This window comes from Pan paniscus, chromosome 11 (assembly GCF_029289425.2).
Source record: "Pan paniscus chromosome 11, NHGRI_mPanPan1-v2.0_pri, whole genome shotgun sequence".
Lineage (NCBI taxonomy): Eukaryota > Metazoa > Chordata > Mammalia > Primates > Hominidae > Pan > Pan paniscus.
The window spans coordinates 77,332,476-77,345,560 of NC_073260.2; the positions used below are offsets into that span (position 1 = coordinate 77,332,476).

A 13,085-nucleotide genomic window follows, 5' to 3' on the forward strand; every position below is an offset into this window, starting at 1 on the left:
ACCCTTTCACTAGCCCTGGAAATTGTTCATCTCACAGCACACTGACAGTCATTCTTTCCCTGGTAATAGTTCTTTCCTGGGCAGGTGCAGTAACCCTGTGCATGACCAGTTCAGTGTCTGGCCTACTATGCAGATTTCTGGATCTTCTTTTCAACACCACTCTCTTCTTCCAGGAAAATTCTGGGCATCTCAGGGTTCTTGAATTATGGCCTCTTTCTCCTCACCTCCTTGAGACTGCTGTGCTCTGTCTGGGCCACCTATCCTCACACCAATATGCAGAATGTGTGTCTGTGCAGAAATCCAGGGTGTTTATGGGTCTCACTGTATTTATTTCCCTTCTCTCAGGGATCACAGTTTTGGAATACCTATTGAAAATGTCTAAAAACAGTCACAATAAATTTTATTTTGTTTTGTTTTTAACCATGAGAGTATAGTTAGGTACCAATGATCTCATCATGGCTGGAAATTTCTCATGTTTCATTGGCAAGAGCCCCTCTCCCACATGAAGTGTACCTTTCCTGAGATCAAGAAACCTTCATTCAACATCTGAACAAAATCAGCATTCTAATGAGATTTTTCAAAAGAAGGCCAGTGGTATGTGGAGTCAGGAAGATACTTGTTGGCGAGGGGGCCATTATATTTTTCATCATAGATAATCCTACTTTATTCTCTGGTTACTTTTAAGGTTTCCCTCTTTTCCCTTTTACTATGATGTAACCATTGAGGAAGTATTTTTATCCTGCTTAGGATTCGTTATTTCTCTCTCATCTGGATATGGATGTATTTAATTAATTATTGAAAATTTCCCACTATTAAATAAGCAAATATTGCCTCATTATTCTCTTTATCTTCTTCCTTTGGAGAACCCAGATGTGAATTAGACCTTTTCCTTCTATCTGTCGGTTTACGACTGTCTTTCATATTTCTTTTATTTCAGGCTGCATTTTGTGTGAATTCTCAGATCTGTCCTCCGTTTACCTAGTTGTCACTTCAGTTGTGAGTAATCAGATGTTTAAGCTGCCCAACAAGTTTATAACTTCAACACCTCACATTTTTCATTTCTGTAAGTATTATTTGGTTCTTTTCAAACCTGCCGGTTCTTTCGCCCCCACCCCGCCCCCATTATCCTCTTTTTCCTGGTATAATTTATCAGTTGGTTTGATCTGGGCTTTAAGTAATAAAAGACCAAGTGCAAATTATTTAAACCATAAGTTTACTCCACACAATAAAAACTTCAAAGATAGGGCAGCTCCAGAGTAGTTAAATTCAGTGGATCAATTATATCATCAAGGACTCAGGGTCTTTCCATCTTTCTGTTCTCCATCCTTAATGTTTGGCTGTGCCTTGGGCCTTTCCCCTCATGGTTCACAAGATAGCTGCAGCAGCAGCTCCAAGCACCTCATCCTCACATAGATTGCCTAGTGGCGGAAAGAGGATATCACTTCAAATGTCCCTGTATATGAACCAAGAAGACTTTTCCATAAACTTCACAGATTTTTCCTCATGTCTTGTTGACTAAAATTGTGCCACACACTGTTCTTAAATTATAAGGAGATGGAGTTACCATGACTGATTTACACCAATCACGATCTGTCTCCTCTGACTGGGCAGGAACCCAGGCTCCCCTGAAGCTCTAGCTGCTTTAAAATCTAAACAAAAGTATAATAACATCTGTGATAAGCCAGAAATTGGGAGAAATAACTGTTTGGTAAGCAATCAGTAGTATTTATTATAGCATTTATTCCTTTAGAAAAATCTATATAAATACTAACAAATACTTCTTTTAAAGAATTGTTCAGATTATTTTATTACTTAGGGTCATATTCTTAAGGTCATAATCCTCCTACATTAACTTTTGACTGTCTCAGAGTCAATCACTTCCCCACGAGGCATGTAATTTTCTTATAATGAGCATAGCAATTGTCTTCCCTGGTGGGAATTTTATAAGCACAGAGCCATAAAAGTGGTCTATGTTTTTATTATGTTTGTTTAAATGTTTACTTCAGCTGAGGTTTCCGTAATCCAAAACCTGTTTTATTTGTTTTTCTGAGATGGAGTTTTGTTCTTGTTGCCCAGGCTGGAGTGCAATGGCATGATCTCCGCTCACTGCAACCCCCGCCTACCGGGTTTAAGTGATTCTCCTGCCTCAGCTTCCCAAGTAGCTGGGACTACAGGCGTGCGCCTCAATATCCAGCTAATTTTGTATTTTTAGTAGAGGCGGAATTTCACCATGTTGGCCAGGCTGGTCTCAAACTCCTGACCTCAGGTGATCCACCCGCTTCAGCCTCTCAAAGTGCTGGGATTACAGGTGTGATCCACCACGCCTGGCCTGAAACCTGTTTTAATACTAACATTTCAACGTGAGGAATGTCATACTAAATGTGTAATATACATTTTTATTCCACCCTATGCATGGTCCAAATGTGGGGCTTTGATTTCTTACAGTAGACATGTTTAATTTCTACCTGGAGGCTCCTAGGGTCAAGTGCTCTTTTAGTCACCCAGAACCAGGTACATAGTTTTTTTCTGTTCTCCTTTTCCAGAAGTGGCAGCCCTTCCAGAATCCTGGTTGTATCTAGAATTATCCTTCTCAACAAGGCTGTTTTCTAGCCCAAATCTAAGGAAATCTGATCCCCATGTGAGTTGTGCTATGGTGGCCATTCACATCATATTGTAGCTCCTCTAGGCTGGTGGGTGCTTATAGCCTCTAGAAACTGTATTCCATCTGAGCTGTCTGGAGAATTTCCTCTTTGTTTTGAGCTGTTAAGTATTGACCTTTTTTTTAACCCATATTTTATCCAGCAGTTCAATGTGCTTGTGATTGAGGGAGAGGGGTCCATATTAGTTCATTTACCATATTAACAAAATGTTTTTAAAACTTTTTTGAAAAACTTCATTTAATCCACCTAATAATTATTTTTTTCAGATGATAATTGGGGGTGTGGATATTTAGAAAAGCTACTTAGAAAAGTTTTGTCTGTTGATTTTGTATTCTGTGTATCTTGTGGAACAAATAAAAGTTCAATTTTTGGGGGGTTGGTTTTCTGTACAGTCATATTCCTGCAAATAATAATTTTGTCTCCATTTTCTGATGCGTATACCTCATACCAGTTTTCTTTTCTGCTTTATTTCATTGTCTATGATTTTCTATGATGAATAGTAGTGGTGTTAGCGATCAATATGTCTACCTTTACTGGAGGCGATTCTAAGTTGCTTTTTTTTTTTTTTAATCAAATTGTGATGGGTAGGAGATGCACTGCCCATCCCCTTCCAAGGAATGACTTGCGGCAACAATTCCTTCGGGGTTTTCCTCAACTACAGGGAGCTGCCTCAGCCAAGAGTACACCCTTCCTGCAGTGCTGGGCATCCAATTATTGATTGAGGCAGGGGTATAAAAGCCAGATTTTATAGGTTCAGTGCAGGACACTGCTGATGGGCTCTCTCTCTCTTTCTGCCAAATCCTGCTGCCTTCTCCCTTCCACAGGGAGTGAATCCTAATAAATATCTTGCACATTGAATGCTGTTTCAGCATCTGCTTTCAGATAATGCAGGCTGAAGTTCTCTTTTCCTCCAGGTTGTTTAGAGTTTATAAAACAAAAAAGAATTGCACGGAATTTTATCAAATGTTTACTAGGTGTCTAGTGAGATAATCATAAATTTCACTTCTATTGGTCAAAAATGTAATGAATTATACTGTTAGATTTCCATTCTTAAATTCTTGGTGGAAAATCTACTTATTTAATTAGAAGCATTTTTAAAAATATTCTGCTATACTTTAGTTGCTAGAAAGTTATTAAGAATTCTTGCCTCTGTTCATAAGTCATACTATTCTGTAATTTCTGTTTGTTTATTTTAATTCTATTATCTTTGTGAGCTTTGGTAGCGGGGTTATGCCAGCCTTGAAGGATAATTTGGGGGAACTTTGTATTTTTAATAATGTTCTGAGAGAGCTTACAAACACAGAGGTTACCTGGTTCCTGAATGTTTGTTTGCACTCAGCTATAAAACCATTTATGTCTGGGGCCTTTTATTAGAAAGAGGATGAAGTTTTGATTATCATGAAGGTTTTTGTTTTGTTTTGGTTTTCTTTTCTCTTTTTTTTTTTTTTTTTTTGAGACAGAGTTTCGCTCTTGTTGCCCAGGCTGGAGTGCAGTGGCGCAACCTCGGCTCACTGCAACCTCCCTGTCCCCAGTTCAAGTGATTCTCCTTCCTCAGCCTCCGGAGTAGCTGGGACAACAGGCGTGTGCCACCATGCCTGGCTAACTTTTTGTATTTAGTAGAGACGTGGTTTCACCATGTTGGCCAAGCTGGTCTCGAACTCCTGACCTCAGGTGATCCACTCACCTTGGTCTCTGCAAGTGCTGGGATTACAGGCATGAGCCACTGCGCCCAGCCTATCTTGAAGTTTTATCTGTGGCCTTTCTTTTGTTTTGCTTGGTGATTAATATTTTTCTAGATAATCATCTGTTTCCTCTAAATTTTAATATTTATTTTCATAAAGCTTAACATATTATTCTTTTTAATTTTTAAATGTTCTTGATTGTATTTATATTCTATTTCCCTTCCTAATAAGTTTATGTGTGTGTCCCTTCTTCCTTTTTTTCTTGATCAATCTTAACAAAGTTTGTCTATTTAGTTTTATTATACTCAAAGAATAAGCATTTAGTTTCCTTTTAAGAACTATTAATTTCCACTGCTCTGTCACCTGCCACTGCTGCCCAAGCCTGAGTGGTTCACTGCACCATGAAGACAGATTCCAGATGCCGGCAACTGATGCTTCCAATCCTAGACGCTATGTCCAGCAAAGACTCCATGGTTCTGGCCTACAGTGGGGCCTGGACACCTCCTGCATCCTCATGTGGCCGAAGGAACAAGGCTATGACATAATTGCCTACCTAGCCAACATTGGTCAGAAGGAAGACTTTGAGGAAGCCAGGAAGAAGGCACTGAAGCTTGGGGCCAAAAAGGTGTTCATTGAGGATGCCAGCAGGGAGTTTGTGGAGGAGTTCATCTGGCCGGCCATCCAGTCCAGGGCACTGTATGAGGACCACTGCCTCCTGGGCACCTCTCTTGCCAGGCTCTGCATTGCCTGCAAACAAATGGAAATTGTCCAGCAGGAGGGGGCCAAGTATGTGTCCCACAGTGCCACGGGAAAGGGGACCGATCAGTTCTGATTTGAACTCACCTGCTACTCACTGGCCCCCCCCAGATAAAGTTCATTGCTCCCTGGAGGATGCCCGAGTTCTGCAACTGGTTCGAGGCCTTCAATGACCTGATGGAAGAATACACAAAAGCAACACGGGATTCCCATCCTGGTCACTTCCAAGAAGCCATGGAGCATGGAACAGAACCTCATGCACATCAGCTGTGAGGCTGGAATCCTGGAGAACTCCAAGAACTGAGTACCTCCAGGTCTCTATACGAAGACCCAGGACGTGGCCAAAGCTCCCAACACCCCTGATATTCTCGAGTTCCAAAACGGGGTCCCTGTGAAGGTGACCAACGTCAAGGATGGCACCACCCACCAGACCTCCTTGGTACCTTGGTACCTCCTTTTCATGTACCTAAACGAAGTCACGGGCAAGCAGGGCATGGCCATACTGACATCGTGGAGAACCGCTTCATTGGAATGAAGTCCCAAGGTATCTAGGATACCCCAGCAGGCAGCATCCTTTACCACGCTCATTTAGACATCAAGGCCTTCACCATGGACCTGGAAGTGCGCAAAATCAAACAAGGCCTGGGCTTGGAATTTGCTGAGCTGGTGTATACCGGTTTCTGGCACAGCCCAGAGTATGAATTTGTCCGCCACTGCATCGCCAAGTTCCAGGAGTGAGTAGAAGGGAAAGTGCAGGTGTCCGTCCTCAAGGGCCAGGTGTACATCCTCAGCTGGGAGTACCCACTGTCTCTCTACAGCCAGGAGCTGGTGAGCATGAAAGTGCAGGATGATTATGAGCCAATTGATGCCATCAGGTTCATCAACATCAATTCCCTCAGGCTGAGGGAATATCGTCGTCTCCAGAGCAAGGTCACTGCCAAATAGACCCCTGTACAATGAGGAGTTGGGGTCTCCTCAATTTGCAGATCCCCCAAGTACAGGCGCTAATTGTTGTGATAATTTGTAACTGTGACTTGCTCTCCCCGGCTGGCAGCATAGTGGGGCTGCCAGGCTCCAGCTTTGTTCCCTGGTCCCCCTGAAACCTGCAAACGTCATCATTGAAGGGAAGAGGGGGGCAGATGGAGTGGGGAGCTATAAAATTACAATTAAAAGGAAAAAGAGAACTATTAATTTCCTTTTTATTTTATTGATTTCTTCTCATATCTTTATTGATCACTTCCTTTCTTTGCCTTGTTTTGCTTTTATTTTTTAATCATTACTATTTAGTAATAAATGTGTTTCTCTCTGTATCTTTGGCCATATCCTATTGATAGCACATGGGCTTCTGATAATCATTTATTTACAATTAACTGGTAATTGAGCTTTTTAAAATCTGCAAACCACGATTTGCTTAGAAAACTATTTTTAAATTCCAGTTGTATGTCTGACTTAAACATAGACATATAATACCTTTTAATATTAATTTTTAAGTTATATTTGATTATTGTCAAAGAACGTAACTTAGTATATTTCCCTAGAATCTACTGAGTTTTTTAAATAGCCCAGTGTTTGGTCCAGAGTTATATATTTTTCAAGGCTATTCAGAAAACAGCCCAGAGGTCTTTTTTTCTTTTTTAACACCTATTATGCCATGAATTCATAGGGAATAGGTTCCAGCAGCTCATAGCTCCTTCCCATTGGTTCTCACAAAGTGTGCTTCTCTGGGTGGAGCAGGCTGGCGCTTCATTTGAACCCAGGTACCTTCTCTTTGGCTTCTTTCTTTTTCTGATCATTTTCCTTCACGCGTTTCAGGAGCTCTCTCAGCTCTTAGAGTGCTTAATGTGCTCAATGTGCACATTAATTCTCTCGGCAAGAATCTTGCCCTTAGCTTGTTTGTTTATAACAATGCCAACAGCATGCTGGGGAACATTGTAGACTCTTCCAGTTTAGCCATGGTGACACTTGTGGGGCATTCCTTTTTGAACAGTACCCATTCCCTTGATGTCTACGATATCACCTTTCTCGTAGATTCACATATACATGGCCAAAGAAACAACTCCACATTTTCTAAAAGGCCTAGAGAACATATATCGGGTGCCTCTCCTCTTTCCCTTTGTGTTCGTTGTCAGGCCTCTGAGCCCAAGCTAAGCCATCATATCCCCTTTGACCTGCACATACACATCCAGATGGCCGGTTCCTGCCTTAACAGATGACATTCCACCACAAAAGACATGAAAATGGCCTGTTCCTGCCTTAACTGATGACATTATCTTGTGAAATTCCTTCTCCTGGCTCATCCTGGCTCAAAAGCTCCCTGACTGAGCACCTTGTAACCCCCACTCCTGCCTGCCAGAGAACAACCCTCCTTTGACTGTAATTTTCCTTTACCTACCCAAATTTTATAAAATGGCCCTACCCCTATCTCCCTTCTCTGACTCTTTTCGGACTCAGCCCAGCTGCACCCAGGTGATTAAAAAGCTTTATTGCTCACACAAAGCCTGTTTGGTAGTCTCTTCACACAGACACACATGAAATTTGGTGCCGTGACTCGGATCAGGGGACCTCCCTTGGGAGATCAATCCCCTGTCCTCCTGCTCTTTGTGCTGTGAAAAAGATCCACCTACAACCTCAGGTCCTCAGACCAACCAGCCAAAGAAACGTCTCACCAATTTCAAATCTGGTAAGCAGCCTCTTTTTACTCTCTTCTCCAACGTCCCTCACTATCCCTCAACCTCTTTCTCCTTTCAATCTTGGCACCACACTTCTATCTCTCCCTTCTCTTAATTTCAATTACTTTCATTTTCTGGTAGAGACAAAGGAGACATGTTTTATCCGTGGACCCCAAACTCCAGCTCCGGTCATGGACTGGGAAGGCAGCCTTCCCTTGGTGCTTAATCATTGCAGGGACACCTCTCTGATTATTCACCCAGGTTTCAGAGGTGTCAGACCACGCAGGGACGCCTGCCTTGGTCCTTAGCGGCAAGTCCCACTTTTCTGGGGGAAGGGCAAGAACCCCAAGCCCTTCTCTCCATGTCTCTATCCCTTCTCCACTTTTCTGGGGGAGGGGCAAGAACCCCTCAACCCCTTCTCCTTCACCCTTAGCGGCAAGTCCCACTTTTCTAGGGGAGGGGCAGGAACCCTGACCTCTTATCTGTGTGCCCCGATCCCTTATTTCCGCACCCCGACCTCTTATCTCTGTGCCCCAATCCCTTATTTCTGCACCTCAACCCCTTGTCTCTGTGCCCCGATCCCTTATTTCTGCACCCTGACCCCTTATCTCTGTGCCCTGATCCCTTATTTCCATGCCCTGACCCCTTATCTCTGTGCCCCAATTCCTTATTTCCATGCCCCGACCTCTTATGTCTGTGCCCCAACCCCTTATTTCTGTGCCCCGACCGCTTCTCTGCTTTTCTGGAGGGCAAGAACCCCCCACCCCTTCGTGTCTCTACTGTCTTTTCTCTGGGCTTGCCTCCTTCACTATGGGCAAGCTTCCATTTTCCATTCCTCCTTCTTCTCCCTTAGCCTGTGTTCTTAAGAACTTAAAACCTCTTCAACTCTCACCTGACCTAAAATCTAAGTGTCTTATTTTCTTCTGCAATGCCGCTTGACCCCAATACAAACTTAACAATGGCTGTAAATGGCCAGAAAACGGCACTTTCGATTTCTCCATCCTACAAGACCTAAATAATTTTTGTCAAAAAATGGGCAAATGGTCTGAGGTGCCTTACGTCCAGGCATTTTTCACACTTCGTTCCCTCCCTAGTCTCTGTTCCCAGTGCAATTCCTCCCAAATCCTCCTTCTTTCCCTCCCACCTGTCCCCTCAGTCCCAACCCCAAGTGTCGCTGAGTCTTTCTAATCTTCCTTTTCTACAGACCCATTTGACCTCTCCCCTCCTTGCCAGGCCGAGCTAGGTCCCAATTCTTCCTCAGCCTCCGCTCCTCCACCCTATAATCCTTTTATCACCTCCCCTCCTCACACCCAGTCCGGCTTACCGTTTCGTTCCATGACTAGCCCTCCCCCACCTGCCAGCAATTTACTCTTAAAAAGGTGGCTGGAGCTAAAGGCATAGTCAAGGTTAATGCTCCTTTTTCTTTATCCCAAATCAGATAGCATTTAGGCTCTTTTTCATCAAATAAAAAAATCCACCCCAGTTCATAGCTCATTTGGCAGCAACCCTGAGATGCTTTACAGCCCTAGACCCTAAAAGGTCAAAAGGCCGTCTTATTCTCAATATACATTTTATTATCCAATCTGCTCTCGACATTAAATATAACTCCAAAAATTAAATTCTGGCCCTCAAATCCCACAATAGGACTTAATTAACCTTGCCTTCAAGGTGTACAATAATAGAGTAGAGGCAGCCAAATAGCAACATATTTCTGAGTTGCAATTCTTTGCCTCCACTGTGAGACAAACCCCAGCCACATCTCCAGCACATGAGAACTTCCAAAAGCCTAAACTGCAGTGCCAGGCATCCTCCAGAACCACCTCCCCCAGGAGCTTGCTACAAGTGCCAGAAATCTGGCCACCAGGCCAAGGAATGCCCACAGCCTGGGATTCCTTCTAAGCTGTGTCCCATCTGTGCGGGACCCCACTGGAAATCGGACTGTTCAGCTCACCTGGCAGCCACTCCCAGAGCCCCTGGAACTCTGGCCCAAGGCTCTCTGACTGACTCCTTCCCAGATCTTCTTGGCTTAGCGGCTGAAGACTGATGCTGCCCGATCGCCTCGGAAGCTCCGTAGACCATCATGGACGCCGAGCTTTAGGTAACTCTCACAGTGGAGGGTAAGTCCGTCCCCTCCTTAATCAATACGGAGGCTACCCACTCCACATTACCTTCTTTTCAAGGGCCTGTTTCCCTTGCCTCCGTAACTGTTGTGGATATTGACGGCCAGGCTTCTAAACCTCTTAAAACTCCCCAACTCTGGTGCCAACTTAGAAAATACTTTTTTAAGCACTCCTTTTTAGTTATCCCCACCTGCCCAGTTCCCTTATTAGGCTGAGACACTTTAACTAAATTATCTGCTTCCCTGATTACTCCTGGACTATAGCTACATCTCATTGCCACCCTTCTTCCCAATCCAAAGCCCCCTTTGCGTCCTCCTCTTGTATCCCCCCACCTTAACCCACAAGTATAAGATACCTCTACTCCCTCCTTGGTGACCGATCATGCACCTCTTACCATCTCATTAAAACCTAATCACCCTTACCCTGCTCAATGCCAATATCCCATCCCACAGCATGCTTTAAAAGGATTAAAGCCTGTTATCACTCGCCTGTTACAGCATGGCCTTCTAAAACCTATAAACTCTCCTTACAATTCCCCCATTTTACCTGTCCAAAAACCAGACAAGTCTTACAGATTAGTTCAAGATCTGCACCTTATCAACCAAATTGTTTTGCCTATCCACCCCATGGTGCCAAACCCATATACTCTCCTATCCTCAATACCTCCCTCCACAACCCATTATTCTGTTCTGGATCTCAAACATGCTTTCTTTACTATTCCTTTGCACCCTTCATCCCAGCCTCTCTTCGCTTTCACTTAGACTGACCCTGACACCCCTCAGGCTCAGCAAATTACCTGGGCCGTACTGCCACAAGTCTTCACAGACAGCCCTCATTACTTCAGTCAAGCCCAAATTTCTCCCTCATCTGTTACCTATCTTGGCATAATTATCATAAAAACACATGTGCTCTCCCTGCTGATCATGTCCGGCTAATCTCCCAAACCCCAATCCCTTCTACAAAACAACAACTCCTTTCCTTCCTGGGCATGGTTGAATATTTTTGCCTTTGGATACCTGGTTTTGCCATCCTAACAAAACCATTATATAAACTCACAAAAGGAAACCTAGCTGACCCCATAGATCCTAAATCCTTTCCCCACTCCTCTTTCCATTCCTTGAAGACAGCTTTAGAGACTGCCCCCACCCTAGCTCTCCCTGACTCATCCCAACCCTTTTCATTACACACAGCTGAAGCGCAGGGCTGTGCAGTCGGAATTCTTACACAAGGACTGGGATCGCATCCTGTAGCCTTTTTGTCCAAACAACTTGACCTTACTGTTTTAGGCTGGCCATCATGTTTCCATGCAGTGGCTGCTGCCACCCTAATACTTTTAGAGGCCCTTAAAATCACAAACTATGCTCAACTCACTCTCTACAGCTCTCATAATTTCCAAAATCTATTTTCTTCCTAACACCTGACGCATATACTTTCTGCTCCCCGGCTCCTTCAGCTGTACTCACTCTTTGTTGAGTCTCCCACAATTACCATTGTTCCTGGCCCAGACTTCAATCCGGCCTCCCACATTATTCCTGATACCACACCTGACCCTCATGACTGCATCTCTCTGATCCACCTGACGTTCACCCCATTTCCCCACATTTCCTTCTTCCCTGTTTCTCACCCTGATCACACTTGGTTTATTGATGGCAGTTTCACCAGGCCTAATCGCCACACACCAGCAAAGGCAGGCTATGCTATATAGTACAAGCCACTAGCCCGCCTCTTAGAACCTCTCATTTGCTTTCCATCGTGGAAATCTATCCTCAAGGAAATAACTTCTCAGTGTTCCATCTGCTATTCTACTACTCCTCAGGGATTATTCAGGCCCCCTCCCTTCCCTACACATCAAGCTCAGGGATTTGCCCCGACCCAGGACTGGCAAATTTGCTATTCTATTACTTCTCAGGGATTATTCAGGCCCCCTCCCTTCCCTACACATCAAGCTCGAGGATTTGCCCCACCCAGGACTGGCAAATTAGTTTTACTCAACATGCCCCGAGTCAGGAAACTAAAATACCTCTTGGTCTAGGTAGACACTTTCACTGGATAGGTAGAGGCCTTTCCCACAGGGTGTAAGAAGGCCACCACGGTCATTTCTTCCCTTCTGTCAGACATAATTCCTTGGTTTGGCCTTCCCACCTCTATACAGTCCGATAGCAGACCAGCCTTTATTAGTCAAATCAGCCAAGCATTTTTTCAGGCTCTTAGTATTCAGTGAAACCTTTATATCCCTTACAGTCCTCAGTCTTCAGGAAAGGTAGAACAGACTAATGGTCTTTTAAAAACACACCTCACCAAGCTCAGCCACCAACTTAAAAAGGACTGGACAATACTTTTACCACTTTCCCTTCTCAGAATTCAGGCCTGTCCTCGGAATGCTACAAGGTACAGCCCATTTGAGATCCTGTATAGACGCTCCTTTTTATTAGGCCCCAGTCTCATTTCAGACACCAGACCAACTTGGACTGTGCCCCAAAACACTTGTCATCCCTACTATCTTCTGTCTAGTCATACTCCTATTCACCGTTCTCAACTACTCATACATGCTCTTGTTTACATCGTCAGTTTACACTGTTTCTCCAAGCCATCACAGCTGATATCTCCTGGTGCTATCCCCAAACTGCCACTCTTAACTCTTGAAGTAAATAAATAATCTTTGCTGGCAGGACTATGCTGAATCTCCTTAGGCACTCTCTAATTAGATGTCCTGGGTCCTCCCAATTCTTAGACCTTTAATACCTGTTTTCCTTCTTCTCTTATTCCATTTAGTTTTTCAATTCATACAAAACCGTATCCAGGCCATCACCAATAATTCTAAATGACAAATGTTTCTTCTAACAGTCCCACAATATCACCCCTTACCACAAAATCTTCCTTCAGCTTAATCTCTCCCACTCTCGGTTCCCACGCCGCCCCTAATCCCGCTCGAAGCAGCCCTGAGAACATCGCCCATTATCTCTCCAAACCATCCCCCAAAATTTTTGCCATCCAAACACTTTACCACTATTTTGTTTTATTTTTCTTATTAATATAAGAAGGCAGGAATGTCAGGCCTCTGAGCCCAAGCTAAGCCATCATATCCCCTGTGACCTGCACATACACATCCAGATGGCCGGTTCCTGCCTTAACAGATGACATTCCACCACAAAAGAAATGAAAATGGCCTATTCCTGCCTTAACTGATGACATTATCTT

General features: G+C 43.9%; 1 pseudogene; it reads left to right on the forward strand.

Annotated features, from left to right (window-relative positions):
* The first annotated feature begins 4,794 nt into the window (after window positions 1-4,794).
* LOC100986063 (argininosuccinate synthase-like) lies at window positions 4,795-6,205 on the forward strand (annotated as a pseudogene).
* The last annotated feature ends 6,880 nt before the right edge of the window (window positions 6,206-13,085 follow it).